The following is a 16,523-nucleotide window of genomic DNA, read 5'->3' as shown; positions in this document are numbered from 1 at the left end:
AGTTTTCACTACAAATCTGACGATATGAGGTTATACGAGGAGTGACACACACACAAAAAAAAGATACTAAGTGTATAGCTTGAAAACAAAGTGAAGTTGGCAACAACTGTTTTGGTGACGTCTTGCCACGCACTTCCTCTATCCATGCGGCCAGTTTCGACTTAACCGACACGCCAATGGGGAGTACTGCGTCATTGAGTGAACACGTGCAACTGCATTCTGCCGGAAAAATGTCTAATGTAAAAAACGAACACCTAATCAATATTAAGTTTCACGTTCATCATGATTGAATGGGTTCCCAGTGGTCAGACTGTTAATAAACACTGCTACACTGAAGTACTTAAAAGTCTTCGTGAAGAAATTAGGAAAAAAATCCCATAGTTGCGGAGTGATGGATGGCTGTTGCACCAGGACAGTGCACCAGCTCACACGGCCCTATCTGACAAACAGTTTCTGACAAGCGAACACATTGCTGTCATGGAGCATCCTCCTTATTCACCTTATTTGGCACCATGCGACTTTTTTATTTCTTAAAGTTAAACCTTACTTATAGGAAACCCATTCTTCTCAGCAAAAGAGATTTAGGCAAAAACAGAAAATCTCCTGAAAGGCTTTTCAAAAACCTCGTTCCAGAACTGTTACCAGCAATAGCAGCACAAAATGCAGAAGTGTGCGAATGCTAGGTGGTAATGTCACGGAGAATTGATTGTGTAAGTAAAATCATTTATTGGATCAGTCTTTTGTGTCACACCTTGTATACTGTACAAAAGGATAATAATATTGGTACTCAGTCATTTCAATATACAGTCCACATTCATTATGCTCTGCACAGTTACTTGATATTTATATCAGTTTAGACACTGAGATGGTAATTGCCACCAATAAATTTAGTTCATATAATTATCCCTTTCAAGAAATTCACTCATTTACTATAAGGATATTCCAAAAGCTATTCAATTCAAATTCTGAGTAGTCGTGAAGTTAACAAATAAAAGTGAGCAAAATTATGCCCAACAATCTAACTTAAAAGCACGAAATTATCAACAATTTTAATTCACATTTTTAATTACAATCTGCTAATACAAAATTCCTCTAATTATCAACAATAATTTCAGTAATTTGTAACAATCACTGTTATACTTGTATACCAATCTATACATATCAATACAGACCCTAAAATGATAATTGCCACAATCCATACACTCTCTCTACATAGTGTTCATTAAAGGACAGATCGTTGCCACTTTTTGTTCACGAAATTGTATCACTTACAAAGCAGGAACATATCCTAAATTCCCCCAAATTAAATAGATATTCCAAAAGTATCCTGCCAAAACTAAGTACACTTCATTATGAATAACAATTCCGGTATACTTGTATTATAAAATTGTATCCAATACAAATACTGAGTACTGTGCATCTCTACATATAATAAAAGAAAGAGTCTGCGTGTCTTTCGTTCGTGTTGCGTATAAGCTAATAGACCCAGAGATAAGACATTTGGTGCATAGGTGCATCTAGACAAGTTCCAGTGCACCTCGAAGCGGTTTTTTCAAAATTCGAATCCCATTTTTTATTATTTTATCTTTTCGATTTTATCGCATCATTTTGAATAGTTTCATTCATTTAGAAATGTGGTTTTGGCAACAGTTTTTCATTCATTTGTATATTCGACTGCTGACTGTCGAAAATCAGCGCTGTTGCCACTTGGAAAAATGAGGGCGATCATTCTGTGCAGTTTTTAAATTTAATGTTTCTCTTGGGTACTGGACGTTTGTCGAGAGAAGGCAACGGGAAGTTGGTTAATTTATTTATTAGGATAATTAACATTTTTTGTATTAAGGGATATTGCTTATTTGATTGTAATTTTGTTATATGTAATTTTTTTTTGTTTGTGGGTTTATTTATTTCTTTTTATTATTTATTTATTTATTTACTTTTTTTATTAAGTTCTGCAGAGTAAAATTCTGCGCAATTTTTAAACTTAACGTTTGCTGTTCCCTTCAGGCATTTTTCCGATACATTTAAAAGCCAGTCGAAGGCTGGCCGATAGTAATATAATAAAGAAGGAATTTTAATATTCATGGATCATAGAAAGAACAATTGGAGTGTCAGTGTCTAAAATAAGAATAATCTCTTGACACATTAAAACAAAACATGAAATAAATTCTTATAATAGACTTTCCTGCAGTGAGGGTACTATTGAGGATAAACACATTTACAGGCAAAGATTATTCTAATTAAAACTCTTCAAAATATACTATTAGATACATAGATATGCAGATCGTAACCAATGCTATGAGCATTTAACATTAAATTTACTGAGGTTCTAAACAATTAAACGTGCCACAAAATTGAAAAACTGTCAGAAATCCCATAGCAGCAATCCAAATCCCTATATCAATATATATAAAGAAGAAATTATGCGTGTTTGGTTGTCCTCTAATAACTCAGTCACTACTAAAGCCTATCGTCACCAAACTTTCAACCATTCCTTTCTGGGCCCTGAAAAAGGTCGACGTCCACTTTTTAAAAAAAAAAAAAAAAAAAAAAAAATTGCTAAAATCAGAGATATTAGTTAAACTCTAGGAAAAACTATCATTTTCGCCCTCATTCCTCCGAGTGGGCAACAGTTTCTCACGCTGCAGATAAAAATTTTCGTTATATCGAAAAGTGTTGCCACTGCTCGCTTTCAAATAGTACAGTTTGTTTATAACAATTTCTATGTTTTACAAAAAATGGCATAAAAATATTTTAAAAAATCTGAAAGGTTTCAGACTTTAAATTCCGTCCAAAGGGCGTTTTTTTTAAATTTTTTTTTATGTTACCTTTATTCATTATATATCATGTTCTTCACGCTTAAACCATAAAATTCAGTTTAACAGCAATATCGCAAAATAATTTTAAAATGAGCACATCGTTAGAATTTCCGATACACAGTTCCCCGCGCAAGCGATAAAAATGTTTTTTTCTGTACAGCGTTGCCATCGCTCGCTTTGAAATCCTTGAGTTTGATAATCAAAAATTCGTTAAAGTTTTACAAATATGAAATTGGTAATAAAACAAACTTTAAATTTGGGATTCCAGATGCCCATATTCCGAAAAGAATTACGTTATTCGAAATTGGATGGCTCTCGGTACCGTTGTTTTATCACACATAAATATATTTATGATAATTCTTCTTTCTTTAACTGTATCAAATATAATACAGGACGATAATATTCGGTGGTAACAATTTGAAAAGTGAAACAACACTTGGAGTGAATCGATGGAAAATGCAAAACGAAATTAATAGTCCTTGTGGGCAAGTTGCCGCTTTGAACTAAATATAGCGTTACGAAACATTAAATATATTACTCCTGATTACAAAAATCCATGGAAAGCCACTTGATGGTCCCCATCTTCCTACAATTTTAATAAGCCGAGATATTCATTAGAAATTCTGAAAATACTAATTTTCGCGCTCATTTTTCCGAGCGGTAAGCCTTGCATGTTGGAGATAAAAATGCTTTATTTTAAAAAGTAGACTTAAATCCTAGAGTTTGTTAACAAAAAATTCGCAAATTTTACGAAATATGAAATTATCATTGCCAAACAAGAAGAAAGAACGCAATTAAATGCGACGTCACTTTATGTGTAAAATGTTTCGTTAATGTCAGCATTTTAAATAAATGTCTGGAATTTTTGTTTCGTTTGTCTCAGGTTAGTATAATTGACACGATATGTTATTAGTCCAAAGGAACATTTTGCCCTGGAGGACTATTATTTTCGTTTTGGCATTCTGCGTTGGTTCACTATGTCCGATTCGCTTTTCAAATTGTTGCCACCCAATATTATCGCCCTGTATTATATTTGAAGAAATTAAATAATGAAGAATCTGCATAAATGTGTGCATGTTTCTCGCATTGTGATAAAACAACGGTACCTAGAGCCATCCAATTTTGAATAACGTATGTTTCCTCCCGAATATGGGCATACGTAAGCCGAAATTTGGAATTTATTACCTAGTAACAGCTTCATCTGGCTTTTAAATGTACCGGAAAAATGCCTAAAGCGAACACCAAACGTTATATTCAAAACCTGCGCAGAATTTTACTCTGCAGAACAAATTCATTAAAAAAAAAGAAAGAAAACCACAGATTTCATAAAATATTTATTACATATAACAAAATTACAATGAAATAAGCAATATCCCTTAATACAAACATTAATTATCGTAATAAATAAATTAACCAACTTCTCGTTGCAAAATCTTAAGAATTCAAATAGTATAAAGGAAGTTAAGAACTTTGTTTCCTAACAAAATCATGCAAAACATTTTACATAATTAAAATTATATATAATTAAAACATAATATAAATAAGTACAAAGAAATAAGCATTAAATCCATATTTTCAAGAAAAAACCATCAGCAGTCCAGCATTCAAAGCAATAAATGAAAAACTGTTGCCAAAACTACGTTTCTAAAAGAATGCAAATATCATCAGAAAGCAATAACCAATCAAAATTGTGCTTTGTGGATGACATAATTCAAAATATACAAAGCTCTTTGCCATTAGGTAATAAAGAGAGAGAAGTTTAAAAAAAAGAAATTCTTACTGTTGTGCCTCGTGAGACACATGCGCGTCAGAATAAGGAGATTGCGATGTGCGTGTTGAGGTGTGTCAAAAATCAAAAGAAAAAAGCAGCATTTTATCTCATATTTTCAACAGTCAGCAGTCTGAATGAAAAAGTGTTACCAAAACCACCTTTCTAAAAGAATGAAACTATTCAAAATGATACTATAAAATTGTAAAGATAAAATTTAACAAAATATGTTTCGAATTTTGAAAAAAAAAATCGCTTCGAGGTGCACTGGCTCTTGTCTAGATGCATCCATATACAAATTTCGTAGCCCTGGGTTATGCGGTTACGCGCAGCACTAACGAAAGACATACAAACAGACGATTTCCTTTTATTATATGTAGAGATTCCATATTTTGTAGCCCACCAGCGGCCGAGCGGTAAAGTCGCTGAACACTGGTAGTTCAGTCCGAGGTTTGAATCCCGCGAACGGACTGGTTGCATGGGTGTTTTCGTGGTTTTCCCCATGTGTAACATGTATACGAGCCAGTTCCCCTTAGAACGTCCTCCACGAAAACATCCCTCCCCTTAGGCACATAGTCCTCGAGGCTTTGCCATAATTAAATAACCTAACCTAACCTAACCATATTTTGTAAACTTTTAACGAATGTTTGAGTAACAAACTCAGCGATTTCAAAGAGAGCCATGAAAATACTCTACGGGAAGGGACCAAAAAAAAAAAAAAAAAACTTTCTTTCTCCAGCGTGCGAATTTGTGTATCGGAAATTCTAAAGATAAGCTCATTTTAAAATTAATTTGTGATATTGCTGTTGAACTGAATGTTATGGTTTGCGTGCGAAGAACATGATATTTATTAAATAAAAGTAACGAACAGAACGTTAAGAAAAACGCCCCTTTGGACGTAATTTAAAATCTGAAGCCTTTCAGACTTTTTTTTTCATGTTAATTCTTTTATTATAATTGACAAAATGTTATGTTACATTAAATTTAAATTAGTCATACGTATTAACCTGATGTTTCAAAAGTTTTCGTTTCCTGGTTCGGAAATAAAAAATATATTTAGGAATTGGTTGTTGCTTGGAAAAAATGAACCAATTTCTTACATACTGAATTGTTTTCATACAATTGCTTTTCAGGGGGACAGAGAACTTATGAATTTTGATTTGGCTTTAGCCTGCTAGGTTTAATATATTACATTCTCTTCAGCCTGCTTATATCAGCGATGAATAAAATCCAAGATGAAATCGAAGCTTTATTAAATGTGACTACATTGTGTAGTCCTTTTCAGATGCTACGTTGTCTCATAAAAATCCTCTCCGTACATTCCAAAAATATTGGTTTTTGTTTGTTAAATGAAAGAAAATTATGGAAACCGTTATTCCCCAAATTCCCTCCTGCGCTAACTGCCATAAAAATTTGTGGGCTGAAGAATCCTTGATCGACTTGTTAGACCGCCCATAAAGGTAGCTAAGTGAAGAACTAAATGCAGCCTCATTTTCTGTATTTGCTGCCAAGTTCTCTCCTGGTAGCTTCCTTGTGATAAGACTGTATTCTTCATAAATATCGACCGAAAGGAAGATGATGAATTCACCTGTCAGGGTGCAATGGATAAAATGTTTTTCCGGCAAACAATTCTCCCTAAAGTTTGTTCAAAGATTTCATTTTGAGTGAAACTTGTGTGGACTCCTTGCGTGTTCCTACATACAGCAGTTATGGAAATTCCGCTTTGCATAAAATGTTTATTTTTATGTTTAATTGTTTAATGTTTGTTATGTACGTTTGTTAATGGTACACGTCACACGTCACAAAAGCACACGTCACAAAAATATAACTAGTTTTTACGTGTCAAAATAAATTATACATTCCTGTAACGATGCAAATAAATGTCTGATATTTATAACATTTATAGAGTTATTAGGTTTTTTTTGAAGCACGAGACGTGAAAAATGAGCAAAACAGGACACGAACCTGTACCTCTCGAAATACACGCCGAGTGTGTTAACCGTTACACCACGAAGGCATGCTGGAAGGAGAGAGAAACTACCTTATATAATATACAGACAGCCCCAATTATCTGAACTCTGACTATCCGAATCACTGATTATCCAAGTCGCTTTCAGAATTTAAGAACAAAAATTAAATAAAAAAACCTGAAAAGTTAAAAATTTTAAATTCCGTCCAAACGGGCGTTATTTAAACGTTTTTTGTGTTACCTTTATTTATTAAATTTCGTATTCTTTGCACTTAAACCATAAAAGGCAGTTCAACAGCAATGTCGCAAAAGAATTTTAAAATGAACGTATCTTTAGAATTTCTGATACACAGTTCCGCGCGCTGGAGATAAAAGGTCTTTTTTTTTTCGTTGAGTGTTGCCATAGCTCGCTTTGAAATCCTTGAGTGCGTTAATCAAAAATTCGCTAAACCTTTTCAGAATATGAAATCGATCGTAAACCTAATCGATCTCCTAACTACTCAAACGTTCAAGAGAACTTAATTCAAAACAGCTAGAGAAAGCTAATCCGCGAATTCGCTACAGTCAACAAGAGCAGTTTTCTAAACAACAACAAACTACGACTGAGACAACGAACTGAGAGGTTTTCCTCCTTTTATAAGATTTTCAAATCGCGCGCGAGAATTTTCTAGTACTTTCTCGAAATCAAAAAGAGAGATATTTATTAAATGTTACATGCACGCGCTCTTATATTTTCAATTTTCCGGCTTAGCTTTCTTTTAATATTCGTCACGCGCTGCACTGCGCGGGAAGTAAAACCATTTAATTTACAATTCAACTAGCGTTAATTATTTAAATGCCAAATTCGTAGCAGTATTATTGGAAAATGCTTGTAGAGGAAACGTCAAGGGGGAGGGACCCTTCGTGTGCTAAATCGCATGCAAATAGAGAAGAAAAAACGCGTGTGGAAATAAGGCAAATTTCAAGCGGAGATGTATTTTGTTTGGAACTGAATATTAAGAAATAAGATTACTTTGTATATGTGAAGCAAAAATATATTAGCGGTAACTGAAAAATATGCTATAGCTTTGTTACAGACACATATTGCTGCTATTTAAATATATTTGGTTACAAGGGACTTTTTTTTTCTTTTCAGATCTCAGATTAACTTGTCTTGCCTTTGCTTAATGTTGTCATACTATAATCTGGCATTTATTTTCAAAACAAATATTCTTTGTTACTTCAAGGAAGCGTGTTTTGCCTTGCCTCACAGACAAAGCAATACGTCTTTCTGAGAAAAAGTAATGGCAGTTACTATACAGGGTGAATCTGAACAAGAGAGATAAACCTTTAGGGGTGATAGAAGGCACTTTTCTACCGTGGATTGCTAAAGGATCGTTGGTTATATGAACCTTAGTGTTCTGACAATTACACTACAAGTGCGTACTGATTTAATCATACTATATTCGCCCACGTTAGACGATCTTTGGTGAAAAGGTATTGTTCATCCTTGTAGTTCAAGTACGCCTTATGTCAACAAGAGAGATTTCATACGAAGATACTTGCGTCTTTTCTCTAAACTGAAATTGTGACTTCTTATTGCATGTATGCACCGTCTATTACTCCATAGAAATACGTGGGCAAGTCTTTTCTAAACTCCTCAACTTCCCCTCACATTTCCTCGCCGGGATGCAAATTTAAAGCTTACTGAAGTGAGTATTTAAACGGGAGAATTTGTGAGAGCGGGTTTTCGCTAGCCAGCGCACGTTTCGTTGCTACATAGCCTTTACGCCAGTACGCCCCTTGGTCATTTCGGATAATTTTCATGCTTGTTAGGTTTTTGTTGAGTCAAACTAAGTTGGCCATGCTTTAGCGTGCTAATCCAGCACTATCCTAATTAAACTATTGATTTATATCCTACGATTAAATTTCACTGCAAGTTGACGGTGTTATCGTAAAGGACGAAGAATGTGCCTTTCTGTTATTAGTTGAAATAAATAAAGGGTTATTTTCATCCTTCCTCTGTGCTGGTATTATCATTGACGCCTGTGAGAGAATTCGACCAGTTCATTGTAGGATCTAGTTTAGTTCATGTGGAATAGAAGAGACAGATCCTGCAAGGCAAGGGAAAGGAAAAATAGGGTTAGGGTGATATGAAACGATCCGCAGAAGATTTTCTGTACTCAAAATCGCTTTGCTAGTGTTTCCTATGTCGTTGTACTTGCATTTATATTTATCGTTAGCAGTAGATATAGCATTTTACATATGAATTCCGCGCTATCAGTAAAGTAATAGCTCAAGGGCTACTTCGGAAAAAATAATTTGATAACTTTTCTCTGGGTAATTCAGTCTGTTTGTAGAGACATTAGATATTTTTTGGAAGCAGGTAAGATTAAAAATGAGCAACGCCCTCACCGGAAATCCAACTACGAACATCTGGAATACGCGCCCAGCTCGCAGATCACTACACTATGAAGGCATGCTAAGAAGATGGGAGGCATACCTTATATACTCTCCCTTTTAAAGGGCGACTAGGAATTTTAGGGGACCCAATCGCCAAATTCTGGGTCTGGAGAAGATCCACCACTCTTTTAGTTCGGGGACCACTGTAGCGACATTAAGTTGATTGGAAGCAGGAGATGTGAAAAATGAGAAACGACTACGCCGGGAATCGAACCACGGACCTTTGGAATACGCGCCCAGCATGCAGAACTCTACACCACGAAGGCACGCTAAGAAGGCGTGTGAAATACCTTATAAGTTGACAAAACAGACCTAATTATATTACTCTTGAAAAACTTAAAACACATGAATGATAATAAAAAATATAAATAAAAATCTTGAAGCTTTTAGATTTTAGATTACGCTCAAAGTAGCGTTTTTTTTAGCGTTCTATACGTTATCTATATTTATTAAATATCATGTTCTCCGCACTTAAACCATCAAATTCAATTCAACAGCAATATCGCAAAGTGATTTTAAAATGAGCCTCTCTTTAGAATTTCTGATACACAGTCTCGCGCGCTGGAGATAATTTTTTTTTCGGACAGTGTTGCCGTTGCTCGCTTTAAAATCGTTGAGTTTCGTTAAAGTGTTACAAAATATGAAATCGATAATTAAACGAATTCGAAATTCCAAATTAGAGCTTCCAGATGCTCATATTCGGAGGAGAATTTATTCAAAATTGGACGGTTGGAGGTACCGTTGTTTATCACAATGCGAGAAACATACTTACATTAATGCAGATTCTTCACTATTTAATTTATTTAAATATTAAAATTTTAATTATATTAATATTCTTTAAATATTTCGTGGCAACGGTTTGAAATGGGAACCAACGCAGAAAGTGATTCAACGGAAAATGCCAAAACGAAGTATCGCAGTTAGCCTTTCTGGGTAATGCCCTTTGGGCTAAATATTAAAATTCACGATTCAAAGGATAATCAGATAGGAGTACTAAGGTACGTCGCAATTGGCCATTTTAACATGATCGGTGTAAAAGATTCCGATTCCCCTTAAGCCGCAAAGTGTTGGTAACAGATGCGGACTTCGAATTCATCATCTTTCCACGTAACCCCCAACAAAAGACGACATCCACGAGTGAGCAGGACAATAGAGGGTGCACGAGGAAGGAAGCATTCGGCAGCCTATTGTACGGATTGTCGGCCGGACAGAACGGACTACGTCCGCTTTCGTGTCACGGATCGGTCAAGCTTACATCCATCAGATCCGTTCCGAGTATCTCCGAGGCCTTCACAACAATTGTTATAGGATCGATTGGACGAATCGAGAGACTTCATGAGATCTATGTTCATGATTAGTGTTTAGAGTGGGAGATGAGATGGGATGGTTGCGGGGAGGGGGAGGAGAAACGACACACAATCGATAGAGTAGTAGTGCGGAATCACCTTATCAGAAACCTTCATTGCAATTTAACGATGATCCACGCGTTTGGTTGGTGACAATTTTGTGTTTTCGGTTTGCTTATTGAAGCCTGTCGTTTACAGAGCTTCCTTTTAGTTATATTCGTTTTGGCATTTTGCATCGATTCACGTTAAGCGTTGTTTGACTTTTCAAATTGTTGCCACCAAATATCACCCCCTGTATTATATTTAAAGAAGTTAAATAATGAAGAATCTGCATAAATGTATGTATGATTCTCGCGTTGTGATAAAGCAACGGTGCATAGAGCCATCGAAGTTTGAATGACTTATTTCTCGTAAGAATATGGGCATGTAGAAGACCAAATTTGGAATTTGAAATTTGTTTTATTATCGATTACAGATTTTGTAACTCTTCAACGAATTTTTGATTAACAAACTAAACGATTTCAAAGCGAGCCATGGCAACACTGTACGAAAATAAAAATATTTTTATCTCCAATGCGCGAGACTCTGTATCGGAAATTCTAAAATTATGCTCATTTTAAAATTATTATGCGATATTACTCTTGACCTAAATTTTATGGTTTGAGTGCGTAGAACATGATACTCAATAAATGAAGATAGCACACAAAACGTTAAAAAGGCGTCTTTTTACGTAACTTAAATTCTGAAACTTTTAAGATTTTTTTTCTTTTTCTTTCTTTGTTCTCTTGTTTCATTAATAGATGGCTACAGAAGCTTAACTCCTGTACAGTCATTCTTATTTTGTCTTATCTTAGTTAATTTACACTTTAGATTATGTCGTTCATTTGCACTTTGACAAGTGAAGCTTATGGTTCGGTAAATCCATCGAAGGTAGTCCTGGGAAATTTGCTAATATAACGGTGATTTTTGTGGTTTGATTTCTAAATTAATCTCAGTCTTTTTGTTTCGTTTCATTTGTGAGTCTTGTTGTTTGCGTTTTGTGAAGTCTTGTTGTTTTCCTTCGTTTTGCGCTTTTAATTTTCTGTTTCTTCTGAACAGTTTAATTCGAAAACCACATTTACTTGTATACTGTTAGGATATCCAAAAATTTTACAGGGTATTTGGATAGACGTTACATATTGGTAGAAGCAGTTTTTCCTTATGTCACGTATAGCCCTCCATTTGCAATCTACGCATTGTAACCTAACATCAAAAAAGGAATTTTCAAATTATGTTGGCAAGGCGTTTTAGTTTTCCCTATTATTTTGATACTTTACTCTGCGTTAGAACCTAATGTTCTTCAGTCCTAGATATGTAAAATTCTGCTGATGTTTCTCATGGTTTCGTATAGAGACAGGAGATAACCAGTAGCACTAATCTTAATCACAGGATGTTACGGAATTTTTAACAAATTTAACTGAGCATCTGCTGTGACAGAGCAAGACGCTGTGTTTGTAGAGTCATTAGGTTCTGTTTAGAAAAATGAGTAACGCCTTCTCCGGGAATCGAACCACGGATCTCCGGAATATGCGTCTAGCTTGCAGACTACTACACTACGAAGGTATGCTAAGAAGGCGGGAGAAATACCTTATAGGTTAAAAATCAGAGTAATGAGAAATTTGAAACTATTAGCACGTCAGTCTCCGAGAACTTAATCTAAGCTACACTTTTCTTCGCAAATCTTATGACAGTATACCGTATGAATATGATTAATATGAAATCTTGATGCTTAAAATAATGCCTGTTATGCTGCGTTTATTAGTTTTCAGTGTTATATTGGGTCATATAAATCTCCGAAGTTTTCAGCCCCTAGACAGCGTTGATGCTTAACACTCACCCAATTGTCTCAAACGAGCATGCGCTTGAAGGGTGATAGGTGATATTCACCTTCCATTGTTTGTGAAGATAGTTTTCTAATTCGTTGCTCGTGTAAAATATTACATTGTTTTGAAAATGATTGAAACATCTGAAGAACGTTAAAAAAAGCCGCTTTGGTCATAAAAAATGTGAAAAACCTTTAGATTTTTTTAATCTCTTTTTTTTCATTCCTTTTATGAATGCTTCCCATTGTACGTAATTTACATTTTTGCCACTCAAACATTTTTATTCTCTTAAAATTTACTTGCTTTGGGAAGTATTAGTTTCTATTTAAAAAATATTTGTTTCAATCTCGCAATTAAGGTAGGTGCATTTTGAAAGAATACATCGATCTTTGTCAATCTATTTCACACATAGCACATTAAACTAAAGCACTTTTGAAAGAAAAACTTATGATGTTTTTATAAGAATCATCCATCTCTGTCAGTGAATCCTTATTTCTTTTTCAGATATTGATTATCAGAGAATCTATTAACTTCACAAACTCAAGAAAAACAATAAGAGTAATTCTAGCTCCACTCTGGAAGACTACAGTTTTCGGACGCAGATTTTTAGAAGTATGTTTAGTGAAAATACTCAAACTGAGTATTGGTGGATTTAAAGTATTATTTTATTTTTCCTAAGATCGAATAAATTACAATTCGTTCTGCAGAAACGTCAAGCACATCGTTTCTCATAATGATATTAAATCTTACTCTTTCATCATTGCGTGCACTACGGCCTGTCTTCATTTCCTTAAAATAAATACGAAAAAATACTTCTTGCATTTCATTATTTGATGATTCTAATTTTTTGTTATTCCACGAACTACAGTAAATGAATATATATGTAAAATTTTACGATATGGGATTTTATGAATCTTTATATATTTAACTAGCGGAAGTCCCCGATGGTAGTTACGTTGGATTAAGAGTAATACGTCTAACAACACAGAGAACGATACCGCTGTAATCCTTCTCTAATAAAGTTGCAAAATATAAGATTCAGAGTCATACATTTTTTAGTCGGATACGATATGAAAATCACACACAAAATGTCCATAGAAAAAAAAATAATTTTCTCTCCTTATATCAGTAACAATCACATGCAGTTTCTAATGATTTTTGTCTTTCTAATCTAATAGTCGTAAAAGCTCAAGTTTCTTCCAATATTTCGCCTATATTCAATTTAAGACGATTCAATGTGACAAAAAATGAATCATAATGGATAAGAAATCAATAACGCGAACAAGGAAACACACAAGTATTCTTTTTTATATGTGAAGATTTTGTAAAACTTAAAAATTGTTGATTAACAAACTCTACGATTTGAAAGCGAGCAGTGGCAATAACTTTCGAAATAAAGCAGATTTTCATCTCCAGCTTGTGAGACTGTTGCCACTCGGAAAAAATGACTAGGAAAATTAGCGTTAATTAATATCTCCGCTGATTAAAGTCGTACAAAGATAGGAATAGTCGAAATGGCCTCCCACGAATTTTAGGAATCGGAAATAATGTATTAATGTTTGGCAATGCTATTTTTATTTGATCGCAAAACTTAGAAATTTTTATTAACAAACTATGCGCTTTGAAAGCTAGCAGTGGCAACAACTTTCGAAGCAAAGCAGATTTTCTTGTCCATCTTGTGAGACTGTTGCCACTCGGAAAAATAAGGGCAAAAATGATCGGTTTTCCGACTTTTTAATTAATATCTCTGATTTTAGCTACTTTTTTTGTTTTGAAAAAAGAGGACGTCGAAGTTTTCCAGGACCCAGAAACGAATTGTAGAAAGTTTGGTGATGATAGCTGTAGTAGTGACTGAATATTAGTTATAGCTATAGTAGTGACTTATTAGCGAACAAACAAACACACAGACGTTTTTTCTTTATGTATATAGACATACCCGAGCAGAATATTGCTTAATAGAGTTTTCAGCTTGGCGTCTCAATTGAAGACAATGAAAGCATATTTAGTTTTTTAAATATCGAACCGATTAATGTTTTTTCGATGCCCTATTGTTTTTAATAAAACTCATTTTAAATATATCGCGCTTATTGCCTTCAGTCCGCACACAACACAACAGTTCATTTAATTTTCCTATTATTAATAGTGAATCTGTTCGTTACAGCCCAGATCAACCACTTAAATTTAAATGACACATCACGTGGAAATTTGTTTTTTAGTAAAGGTGACAAAAATTTTAATTTTCGCAGAATCACAAACTAAATTTAGCACTTATATTTTCGATCAGCAATGTAGTTTTGTCGCTGAAAATCTTAATAATAATTAAATTGAATAATTTGATTGATTGGATTGAGTAATTTGATTGACTGATTTGAATAATTTGAGTGATTGAACTGAATAATTTGATTGATTGAATTGAATAACTTAATAACTGAATTAAATAATTTGATTGAATTATTACTAAAACAGAATTTTTACTATAACTGAATAATTTCCTTATTCACTCTTGCTGTATATTTCTTTAATGTTTCAAGTTTAAGGTCTAACTAGCAGGCAAAGCAAAATTTCTATATACACCTGAGAAGCAAATGTATAGAAACATTTTAGTATGAATGAAATCAGTTCATTCTTTCCAAGCAGCAACCCATTCGTAAATAATTTTTTTGTTGCCGAACCAGGAAACAAAATCTTTGGATACTTCAGCCTAATACGTAAGACGTCATGATTTAAATTAATATAATGAATGCAACAACCTTTTCTCAATATCAATAAAAGAATTAACTTGGCGATAACATACCATGTCAGTTTTCCTAATCTGAAAAAAAAAATGTTGCCAACAGCAGCTATTTCTTTCAAATGCTGTCATTAATGAAACATTTTCGAAGTACAGTGTCGTCACATGTAATCGCATGCTTTCTTCAGCGCCAGAATAAAACATTACATAATAATAATACGTTTATGGGTTGGCAATGCTATTTTTATTTCATAATTTGTAAAAACAAAATTTTTACTGACAAATTCTATGATTTGAAAGCGAGCAGTGGCAACAGATTCCGAAAAAAATCATTTTTTATCTCCAGCGCGCGACACTGTTGCCACTCGAAAAAATGAGTGCAATAATTAGCGTTTTGAGAGTTTTTAATTAATATATCGGCTAATGAAAGTTGTTCGAAGATAACAGTGGTGGAAATGGCTTTCCACATATTTTTGGAATCGGGAATAATATATTTAATATTTGGCAATGTTAATTTTATTTCATATTTATTAAAACTTAGAAATGTTTTATTTAGAATTTCTAAGATTTGAAAAAGAGCAGTGGCACCACTTTTCGAAATAAAGCAGATTTTAATCTCCAGCGTGCGAGTCTGTTGCCATTCGGAAAAATGAGGGAGGAAATGAGCATTTTCAGAGTTTTTACTTAATACCTAGGCTGATTAAAATTATACGAAGATGAGAATTTTCGAACTAGCTTCTCGCGAATTTTCGGATTCCTGAGGTACCTCTCTGGAATCTCAACTCCTCCTCATTCCGGAGTAGATAATGCCACAAAGAAACTAACAAATAGATAGACGCGTACAAATTTTAAAGGTATTTAGATAAATAAATTTAATACTTGTTTCTTTTTATCTCTTTTCCTACTTCATTCAAAGCGTGTATATAATACTATATGGAACACTGACTTTAATAATAAATATGTAAGCCCTAATGAAATTAAATTTATTCATGGGAAGAAGTGGCAAAAATATCGCTTTGTACAAACCGACAATTCAACCGTTGCAATGCAAATGTTTCTTTCAGAACATTTTTGTTCTGATGGTCTTTTCTGCTTAACGAAGCTGTTTGGAAAGAGAGCTGAAAGCATTTGTCACCAATGAGTTAACGGCAAAACGTTTTCACAATTTTCATGGATTGGACATCTCACTGAATGGTTGATGCGCTTGTTAATGAAAATTATCGCATTTTTCTTCGTCAGTGGAACCTCACATTTGGGACTTTTTACTTATTCGCGGTGAGTAATAGAAATCGTTACTTGAAGCGTTTCAGTGCAAGGCTAAGTTTTATTTTCTGTTATAGGTTTTCGTAATTAAATTTCTCTTGTGAACTTCGAGCTTAGTTCATGAAAGTCCATTTTTAAAATAACTGAGTTGCTTTTATGACGTGTGACGTCTGAATCAATGTGACGTCAATCCAGATGGAAGACTTTGAAAATTTACTACAACCACGGCTATAGGCCTAGGCCTGTGGGGTCATCGGTTCTCAGGTTTCATTGTGACGGGGAACATGCACGTCCGAAGATGTGGCTGGTCGTTTAAAATGCTC

The 16,523-nt window shown here is 34.2% G+C and overlaps 1 protein-coding gene across 1 annotated transcript in view; it reads left to right on the top strand.

Moving 5' to 3' along the window:
* The window catches only part of LOC118185821 (uncharacterized), a 781,755-nt gene that overhangs the window by 95,550 nt on the left and 669,682 nt on the right, over positions 1-16,523 (top strand). The gene's annotated exons all lie outside the window — the stretch shown is intronic.

This window comes from Stegodyphus dumicola, chromosome 1, assembly GCF_044657685.1.
Source record: "Stegodyphus dumicola isolate Sdum_Otavi_A_Nest chromosome 1, ASM4465768v1".
Taxonomy (NCBI): domain Eukaryota; kingdom Metazoa; phylum Arthropoda; class Arachnida; order Araneae; family Eresidae; genus Stegodyphus; species Stegodyphus dumicola.
Note: the sequence above shows the minus strand (reverse complement) of the source record. Positions and strands in the feature narration are given on the sequence as shown.